The sequence below is a fragment of the Dermochelys coriacea genome, chromosome 7 (genome assembly GCF_009764565.3).
Source record: "Dermochelys coriacea isolate rDerCor1 chromosome 7, rDerCor1.pri.v4, whole genome shotgun sequence".
NCBI classification, from domain to species: Eukaryota; Metazoa; Chordata; order Testudines; family Dermochelyidae; genus Dermochelys; species Dermochelys coriacea.
In genome coordinates this window covers 56,506,037-56,516,755 of record NC_050074.1, presented here as the reverse complement: position 1 = coordinate 56,516,755, position 10,719 = coordinate 56,506,037, and positions in this window count along the sequence as shown.

Sequence of the window (10,719 nt, the reverse complement as noted above, 5' to 3'; positions counted from 1 at the left end):
GGCCTTAAAACCAGCGCTCTTTAAAGGCAACAATATGCTTCATAAAGGAAACCAAGCCTCAGATGTGACTGGGCCTGCCCGCTCCCCACCCTGAGGGTGTGGTATGGAGACGACGCCAAGGACCATATGCCTGTGAAATTGGGAGCCAAGCCCAGGCTGTGCTCTAGTTTTATAATCGACCTGCAGCTGTATGGAAAATGCACTCGGCGATGCCTTGGAACAAGCATGAATGTTTCTGCGCTGGCAGCTTGGCCAAGGCTGTCATGGCTCTTGCAATAACTGGCTCATTATCCCCTAGCCATGGCAACCATCTGCCCGTTGTTCCACTGTGTTTCCTGGGCCCATCTCCCAGTCTGCCCATATCTGTGGGACAGCACCTAGATTGCTCTTCTGAGTGTCCTGTATTGGAACAGGGCCCTGCTGCTGAATGGCTAGGGGCACTTGGCGCTAGCTTGGATTTTAGCTGGCTCAGACTCCAATGTCAAGCTTCACATTCTTCCGATGCCGCTCGTTCCTATGAGGAACAAGTAATCACCCCGTGTTCAACAGGCCAAATTCTAGCCCCTCCCTTACACCTTCTTGACATCACTGGGGTCGTAGAGAAGAGATGGTCAGCTGGTGTCCTCTGCTCTCTAGGACAAATCTAGAGGGAAAACTGGAGGACATCTGTGCTCCCTGTGTTACATAGTGAGAGATGCTAACGTAGACCCTTGTCTGCTTACTGAAGTGTGATTTATGCTTCATGGGGATTCTTGCACTTTCCTGGTGCACCTGCTCCTGGCTGCTGTCTGAGACAGGTGACTGGGCTACCTTGTACCCCACTGGTTTCATTCTCTGACAGTCCTATGTAACTTGCATCCCTTCTGACTTGAGACTGCTGAGTCTGAGTGGGTGTAACTTGCATGCTGATGGGGCAGACAAGAGGAGCGTGGCAAGACAAGCAACTACCAGGAGGTGTATGGAGGAAGAATAACCTGCTCCTAGCTGGTAGTAGAGGAAGGAAGACTGAGATCCGAGAGCGCTGGCTACCCCTGGCCTTCATGCCTTGTCCTAGAGATGGTTGAGATAAAAGGACTATACGGCTTTTCAAAAACACAGTGTAACAAGTTTCACAACACGCCTGTCCTAGTGCAGCTGTTTCCAATACATCAACCATGAGTCACTGGTCACCCCAGAGCAACTTGGAAAGCGTAGGGGTGTCGTGGTTGGAGGGGAGCTCGTGTACTTTGTTCAGCTCTTCGGCCCCCAAGGGGTGGGCCGTCGGTAGTTCCTCTGCAGCCCACGTCATACCTCAGCAACTTAGTTCAGTGCAGCAAGGCTGGGGTCCGTGGCTTAGCTGAGTTCCATATGCTGTTTCTAGCCTGAGCCAGCGAGGAGGCCAGTGCTCAGTACTGGTTCCCAGTAAGCCTCGCTACTTGGGCGGATTCTCTTTCTGTGCGCTGGGTCTGTTTTTCACTGTCCATTCGCATTCCAGGGGCAGAGCTAGTGCTGTGGAGCAGAGAGGCAGGGCGGGCCTCGCTTTCCTCCACAGAGCCCTCTTTGGCCAACAAAGGAACGGCAGGAGTGAGCGCCAAAGTCAGTTCTAGCTCGTATTCATCCTGGAAAGATGTTGGTCACAGTCTTCCCTGGGGCAGGAACGACATGTGCAGGGAGTGGGCTCGGCCAGGAAGGAGCTAGTGCCCATTTCCCTCTGCGAGTAAAAGGGCAGCATGTTTGACCTCGATGTTCCCTTTGTGACCTGCAGGGGGCTAAGCCAGGACTCAGGACTCTCATGACTTGCTGTGTCACTGTCAGCAAGTCACTTTAAGTTCTTCTCTAAAACAATTAATTGTCTGTGAAACAATGCCCTCCTCCGTCGAGAGCTGCAGAGGACAATGTGCTGTTGTATATCAAGCCAAAGCTATGATTTGTGGGGTAGAGAGGTGCCCCCTGGGAGACGTGCTTTCCCATTCCTATCCTGGGGCTGAAGAGGAGCATGGTGGTTAAGCTCAGGAGCTGGGAATCCGCTCTGGGCCCCATGCAGCTATCTGTATACAAAGCTGGCCTTCTGTCTGGCCCTCTGGGTTTTTGGAATAGTGTGTGCTTCAGGGAAATGCTGAAATGGTAGCATTTTTGCTGGTGTACGCAAAATCCCTCAGCAGGGACTGTGGGCCTCTCCAGGGGTGGGGATGTGTGTGGGGAGTGAATTAACTTGCTTTTCAGGTTTAGCTTGCATGGTCAGGTTCTTCAGAATCTCTCCTAGCAATGAGGAAAGACAGGCTTGTGAACAGAGATCGCATCTCAAGCCATGGTGGGAAAGTTAATTTGGAAAGGACCAGTACAACCCTACACAGGCACTGTGGAAACTCTGGTTGGGGGAGTGTGTAGCTACTCAATTTTCAGACATCTCCCTGCAGCGTTGGCAATGCAGCCATGCTCTAACTACTGGGCCTCTCTGCGGCTTTCAATACTGTAGACTCCAAGGTACTGCTAACCTGGCTAGTGCAGCTGGAGAAGTCAGTGTAGTGTTACAGTGGCTCCAGCTGATCCTTTCCAGCAGGGCACAGAGAGTGGTGAATAGCTGCTGCTTCTCTCACAGGCCTTATCTTAGGCTGGGTCTCTGCAGCACAGCACATTTCCCCCTTCTGCATCTACACAGATGCCATGGGCTCTGCTGCCAACAATGTGATGCTGTCACTTAATTGAGTGCCTCGTTTTTCCCAGCTGCAGCTAGGGTCACTAAGCTGTCCATGTTTAGAGAAAGCAGCTCTTGCCTGAAGAGCAGCAGCTCTAACTCTGCACAAACAAGGATGAAGCTGCACAAGCTGGCTGGAAGGAGGAAACGTGTAGACAACCTAGCAGTGGCAACCCTTCCCTGAGTGATACAAAGAATCAGGCCCTTTTGCTTCCTCCATTTAGCCTCCATAAGCTGCTAGAGCAGTGGCTCTCAAACTTTTTTACTGGTGACCCCTTTCACGGAGCAAGCCTCTGAGTGCAACCCCCCCCTTATAAATTAAGAAAACTTTTTAATATATTTAACATCATTATAAATGCTGGAGGCAAAGCAGGATTTGGGGTGGAGGTTGACTGCTCACGACCCCCCATGTAATAACCTTGTGACCCCTGAGGGATCCTGACCCCTAGTTTGAGAATCCCTGTGCTAAAGTATAACTAAAGTCTCCCCACTCCAGCTTGCTTGGAAACTTTCCTTCCTTCTAGCTGACCATGCACATGCGGGAGTCTCTGCAGGTTCACCAGCCCCACCCACACCATGCCTTATGCTGCTGTGAGATCATCATTGCTGTGTTGTAGTGTGGTGCTTTTCTGGGAACCCAGGGGGCTGAGAGTCACCTTGTCACCAGCTGCCTTCAGCATGAGGGAGTCGGGCCGGTGCCAGCTAGGTGTTAGCTTCTAGCACAAACCAGCCTCAGTCACTCAAGCACTCTCCTCTGGGTTCTGCCAGCTGACAGTAGATGCACCCCTGCATCTACATATGGTATCCAGCCCCTGATCAGCAGCTATCCCAGAAATCCCAGCTCCTCTATTCCCAAAGGAACGGCATACCCCAATTGATGGGTTTCATCTTAGCCCACCTCTCCTGTGTCACATACAGCACATGAGCTTGATTGTAGTAAAACAAAAGGAAATTTATTTACGAAAGACCAGAGATTCAAATAGAAACAAGGGCGAGTGATGGAAACAAGTGGTCACGTACAAACCCAAATCCTAAAACACGAATTAGGGCAGGGGCCGGCGAACTTTTGGCCTGAGGGCCACATCGGGTTTCTGAAATGGTATGGAGAGCTGGTTCTGGGAGGCTGTGCTTCCCCAAACAGCCAGGTGTGGCCCAGCCCCTGCCCCGCCCCGGGACTCCTGCCTCATCTACCTGCTTCCTGTCCCCTGACCACCTCCGGACCCTCCTCCCCATCCAACCCTTCCTCTTATTCCTGACTGCCCCCCCCGGACCCCTGTCCCACCAAACCACCCCTTCTCCCTGACTGCCCCCTGCCGCCCTATCTAACCCCCCCTCCTTCCTGACTGCCCCCCCGGGACCCCTGGCCCCATTCAACTCCCCTGCCCTCTATCCAACCCCCCCGGCCCCTTACCATGCTGCCTGGAGCGCTGGTGGCACTACAGTCGTGCTGCCCAGAGCATCAGGACAGGCAGCCGATTGAGCCAGCCACGCCACCCACAGCACCGGGTCAGGCCGCAGCTCTGCAGCTGCGCTACCGTCCAGAGCATGGCATTGGTGGCGCAGTGAGCAGAGGCTGCAGGGGAGGGAAAGCAGCAAGGGAGGGGCCTGGGGGAAGCCTCCCAGGCCAGGAGCTCAGGACCTGGGCAGGATGGTCCCGTGGTCTGGATGTGGCCCACGGGCTGTAGTTTGCCTACCTCTGAACTAGGTCCTACTCTTATGAATTATTATTAGGCTGTCAAGCAATTAAAATAATTGCAATTAATCGCACTGTTAATAATAGAATATCATTTATTCAAATATTTTTGGATGTTTTCTACATTTTCAAATATTCACAAAATACCAAGTGTACAGTGCTCACTTTATTTTTGATTACAAATATTTGCACTGTAAAAAAAAAAAAAAAAGTATATATCAATTACCTAATAAGAATTACTGTAGTGCAATCTCTTTGTCATGAAAGTTGAACTTACAAATGTAGAATCAGGTACAAAAAATAACTGCATTCAAAAATAAAACAATGTGAAACTTTACAGCCTACAAGTCCACTCAGTCCTACTTCAGCCATTCCTCAGACAAACAAGTTTGGTTACAATTTGCAGGAGATAATGCTGCTCACGTCTTGTGTACAATGTCACCTGAAAGTGAGAACAGGCATTGGCATGGCACTGTTGTAGCCGGCATCTCAAGATATTTACATGCCAGATGCACTGAAAATTATATGTCCCTTCATGCTTCAACCATCATTCCAGAGGACATGCGTCCATGCTGATGACAGGTTCTGCTCAATAATGATCCAAAGCAGAGTGGACTGATGCATGTTCATTTTCATCATCTGAATCAGACGCCACCTGCAGAAGGTTGATTTTCTATTTTGGTGGTTTGGGTTCTGTAGTTTCCGCATCAGAGTGTTGCTCTTTTAAGACATCTGAAAGAATTCTCCACACCTCGTCCCTCTCAGATTTTGGAAGGCACTTCAGATTCTTAAACCTTGGGTCGAGTGCTGTATCAATCCTTAGAAATCTCTCATTGGTACCTTCTTTGCATTTTGTCAAATCTGCAGTGAAAGTATTCTTAAAATGAACATGTGCTGAGTCATCATCCGAGACTGCTATAACATGAAATATGGTAGAATGTGGGTAAAACAGAACAGGAGACATACAATTCTTCCCCAAGGAGTTCAGTCACAAATTTAATTAACGCATTTATTTTTTTAACGGGCATCATCAGCGTGGAAGCATGTCCTCTGGAATGGTGGCCAAAGCATGAAGAGGCATATGAATGTTTAGCATATCTGGTAAATACCTTGCAATGCTGGCTACAAAAGTGCCATGCGAACACCTGTTCTCGCTTTCAGGTGATCTTGTAAATAAGACGCAGGCAGCATTATCTCCCATAAATGTAAACAGACTTGTTTGTCTTAGCGACTGGCTGAACAAGAAGTAGGACTGAATGGACTTTGTAAAACTTTAGCGCCTACTTGTTTTGTTTTTGAGTGCAGTTATGTTTTTAAAAAATCTACATTTGTAAGTTACTTTCACAATAAAGAGATTGCACTATAGTACTTGTATGAGGTAAATAGAAAAATAGTATTTTATCATTTTTACAGTGCAAATATTTATAATCAAAAATAATAAAGTGAGCACTGTGCACTTTGTAATAGAAATCAATATATTTGAAAATGTAGAAAAACATCCAAAAATCTTTAATAAATTTCACTTGGTATTCTATTGTTTAAGTGTGATTAATTGCAATTAATTTTTTTATCACAGTTAATTTTTTGAGTAAATCGTGTTGGTTAACTGCGATTAATCGACAGCCCTAATTATTATCTTTTGTAGCTAATATATTCTAACCCAAAAGTGCAGTCTTTTGCAGCATTTGCTGGTCCCAAGGAGTTAGGCCCCAGTCTTTTACATAGCACCTCTGCCCATCCCTTGACAGCTGGCACTACTGGGCCTCCATGTTACAAGGAGCCCCGCACTGGCTCCCAGGCGAAAGTTTTGACTCTCTCTATATAAAGCATAATGCAAGACCCTCCTCTTCAATGCTTTTTCCACTGTAACTGGAATATTTATTAACCCCCGCACCCCCCGTCTCCCCATCTCCGTCTCCTGCAAGAAACCCTACCCCAGCCAAGAATTTTCTGTTCCCAGTACCCCACTCTTACGCCACTAGGTGGCACTGCCTCCTAGAAAATCTGCTTGAGTGCGAGCTAGGATGAACTCAGAACTGTCTGTGCCTCTCCCACCAGGAGACACCGGGGACAATGGAGGAATGGAGCGTTTCTCTAAGCCATCCTTTGACAATAGGGATAATGTTCTGTTTCTCTAGCCTGGTGTCTCCTATTCAGGGAAGTGGGGAAATGCTAAGCTTCTTCAGGGGTAGTCCCACCAGTAGGGGGCACAGCAGGACAGTGACTCAATTTTGTTTTGTCCCTGAGCTACAAAATGGCCAAAAACTGGTCCTGTCAGTCCCACCAGATCTTCCAATCCTTCTCACGCTGTGAGTGTGGTTGGTTTGTCAGTCATTTTGTGGTGGGAGGAATTGGTAGGGGGTGGCACTGCTGCAGTGTCTAGCTTCTGCTCTCCATGCTCAGGCCTTGGAGCTCAAAGTCAGCTTGTGTTTTCTCCTGTTCCAGTCTCTCCCACCACGGGCTACTGTACATGGCAGAGAGGTGGTGGTAGTGGAAACTAGAGCTAATCTATTTCTATTTCTTCTAGCAGGAGTCGCTGTAGGGCGTCCTGAACAGAGATGTCCTCAGTCTGACCTCCTGCAGCTGTGTCTTGGGGATCAATGAGAGGAGGGATGGCAGAACTTTTCCCCATAGCAGCCAGTGTGGGAGCTGGAGTGGGCCATGTGGAACTCCTTCCATCTCTGTTGCCCCTTGCAGGCAGGCCTGGGCAGAATGACTTGAGGGCATGCCACTGCCTGGCCAGTCCCTGGAGGAGGAGTGGGGCTGTCAGCTGCATGGGAATGCAGCAAACGCACGCTGGGGAAAAGAGTGAGAGTGAGCTCTGAGGTTCTCCACTCCCAGCAGGAGACGCTCTGTGACAATGGCATAGGGGTAAGCAGGCTGCAATCAGGTGCTATGGGGTGTGGGGGGACTGGCATGTATAAACAACGTTTGTCTTTATCATTTATCAACCCCTCAGACAGAGACAAACACCTACAAGATCTCTCTCATGCATTCCTACAACTACAATACCCACCTGCTGAAGTGAAGAAACAGATTGACAGAGCCAGAAGAGTACCCAGAAGTCACTTACTACAGGACAGGCCCAACAAAGAAAACAACCGAACGCCACTAGCCATCACCTTCAGCCCCCAACTAAAACCTCTCCAACGCATCATCAAGGATCTACAACCTATCCTGAAGGACGACCCATCACTCTCACAGATCTTGGGAGACAGACCAGTCCTTGCTTACAGACAGCCCCCCAATCTGAAGCAAATACTCACCAGCAACCACACACCACACAACAGAACCACTAACCCAGGAACCTATCCTTGCAACAAAGCCCGTTGCCAACTCTGTCCACATATCTATTCAGGGGATACCATCATAGGGCCTAATCACATCAGCCACGCTATCAGAGGCTCGTTCACCTGCGCATCTACCAATGTGATATATGCCATCATGTGCCAGCAATGCCCCTCTGCCATGTACATTGGCCAAACTGGACAGTCTCTACGTAAAAGAATGAATGGACACAAATCAGACATCAAGAATTATAACATTCAAAAACCAGTTGGAGAACACTTCAATCTCTCTGGTCACTCGATCACAGACCTAAGAGTGGCTACCCTTCAACAAAAAAGCTTCAAAAACAGACTCCAACAAGAGACTGCTGAATTGGAATTAATTTGCAAACTGGATACAATTAACTTAGGCTTGAATAGAGACTGGGAATGGATGAGTCATTACACAGAGTAAAACTATTTCCCCAAGGTATTTCTCCCTCCCACCCCACCCCCACTGTTCCTCTGATATTCTTGTTAACTGCTGGAATTAGCCTACCTTGCTTGTCACCATGAAAGGTTTTCCTCCTCCCCCCCCCCCCCCCCCCCCCCCGCTGCTGGTGATGGCTTATCTTAAGTGATCACTCTCCTTACAGTGTGTATGATAAACCCATTGTTTCACGTTCTCTGTGTGTGTGTATATAAATCTCTCCTCTGTTTTTTCCACCAAATGCATCCGATGAAGTGAGCTACAGCTCACGAAAGCTTATGCTCTAATAAATTTGTTAGTCTCTAAGGTGCCACACGTACTCCTTTTCTTTTTGTCTTTATCATGTGCTCAGTAAACCAAAACTAGGGCAATTACACAGAGAAGGGCACACAGAGGCCTGTCCCCTTTTTGCCAACAAGGTCAGCTAGTTTAAAGAGGTTTTGGGTCGGTAAGGGAATCTCAAACCGACTGAGTCCTCGGGGAGTGTTGCTGGCTGCATGGACCAGTGCGGTTGATGCTGCCTTGACACGTGAACGTCATTAGGAGGAAAATGCACATGTCCGTGCACTGCAACTGTTGGGTGGGGGTGGGAGATAATGTCACCCTGACTTCTGGCTGCTGTAAGGGGTAGAGTGCAGGGTATTTTGTGGCTTTGGTCAGCTATAGCACTAGCTCTCTCCCAATTGCCAACTGGAAGAGACAAAAAATCCTGAGTCAGACCCCCACAAATCATGACGCTGATTCCCAAATCACCCACTTCACCCATTGGCACGGCTTTCTTGGCTCCATCACTCCTCTATCCAGTCTCAGCAGCACCACTTTCCTAACTCTCTGCTTCCCTGCCTCCCACTGCCCTAGGACCCTCACTTTGCTATAGGACCATACATGAAGGCAGCACAGGTCTGTGTTCTCAGCCCTGAGGCTTTTGCCCAGAGCTCTGCCCACATGCCCAGCCTTGAAATCACAGGACCAGAGGAACGTCTCATGTCATCATGACAGCTCCTCCTGCAGGCGCTAAAATCCTGGCACTCGTGATCACTTCACGAGAGTCGGTGATACGGCAACACTGCCTTCCCCTGGCTGCTGGGTGGGGATCCCCTCATCCCCATACTGTGCCCAGGCTGTGGGAGAAGCCATATTATCCCCTCCATCTCCCACCCCCATCACTGTCCTCTGCACCTGTGACCTGGGGTAGCCCTCACTGGAAATGCTAAGGTCAGAGCAGGCTGCAAAAAGGAAAGCAGATACTTCCAAAACTGGTGGTTAACACTGAAGTTAAACTTCCCAATCAGACACAAACTGAGCTCCTGATCCCCCGCATTGGTTATCAAGAAGCAAAAAAGGAAATCACATAGCCCCATTTATTGCATTCCAGTTCTCTGGCTCCCAATCAGCAGCTAGGAGCAGTAAGGTGAAGAGTTATTTAAAAACTCTGCTCGCTATATAAAATGTTCTTTTGACCCCAAAGGGTCAGCTGCATTGCCAGGTCAATATTAGGTTGGATCTTATCCAAATTACCATGCTGACAGCCAATCCTTTAGCATTTAAAATTAAAGGTTTATTACAAAGAAAAAAGAACGAGAAGAGAGTTGTTAAATGGTAAATCAGTCATATACATACAAAGACTTCAAAGTCCATATATCAGGTTCTTAGCCATATTGGCGAGTTTGCTGGCTTGAAAGTCCCTCTGGAACACATCCACAGCTTGGATGGGTCATTCAGTCCTTTGTTCAGAGCTTCAGTTTGTAGAAAAGTTACTCCAGAGGTAAGAAGCAGGATTGAAGACAAAATGGAGATGATGCGGCCTCCTTTTATAGTCTTTTGCCATGCATCTTGTACTTCCTTTGTCCCAAACACAAGCTATCCAGTACATAGCATGGAAGCCTTAGAGTTCTGTCCATAAACATACTATATGCCTTGCTGACTCATAAGGTTTCTTCTCTGTCTTTCCTTTCAATGGTTTCATTGTACAGTTGAGGATCCTTGATGGCCCATCGAACGGGCTAGGCAGTGCTTATGCCAATCTGTCTGGGGGTGTCACCCAGAAACACACCACAAGTTTGGAAATTCAGCTATACCATACATATCTAGAACTCACAATACAAAGGTGATACAAACATATAAATAAGATTATCATACTTGGCAATTTATAACATTTTTGCAGATACCTTACACGGCATATCTGGTCAAATTCCTTGCAATTTTATAATATTGGTATCAATAATATAAAGTGTCTCCTATATTCCATACAGCATCACAGCTCCCTCTCAGTCCCCATATCCCCTGCATGCCCCTCAGCCCCCTGGCCCCCACATCTAGGCTGTACCCCTTAAATCTGTCTTCTCCCCCCATTCCCCTTTCCCAGGGTCTCTGCTGCTCCTCACAGCCTGTGTCCTGGCCAGCCCCTGAGCCCTAGACTGGCAGCCATCTTGCCCATGAGTGGTGTCAGCCTCACTGAAAACAGTGGGATGTGGCAGCCAACTGTACTAAGGGCAGCCTCCCTTCCCCATACGGCTGTGGGGGCTGGTGCCCGTCACACTGGCTTCAGCCCATTGACTGTACTAGGAGATGGCGGCCATTGTGAATAAGGGAAAAT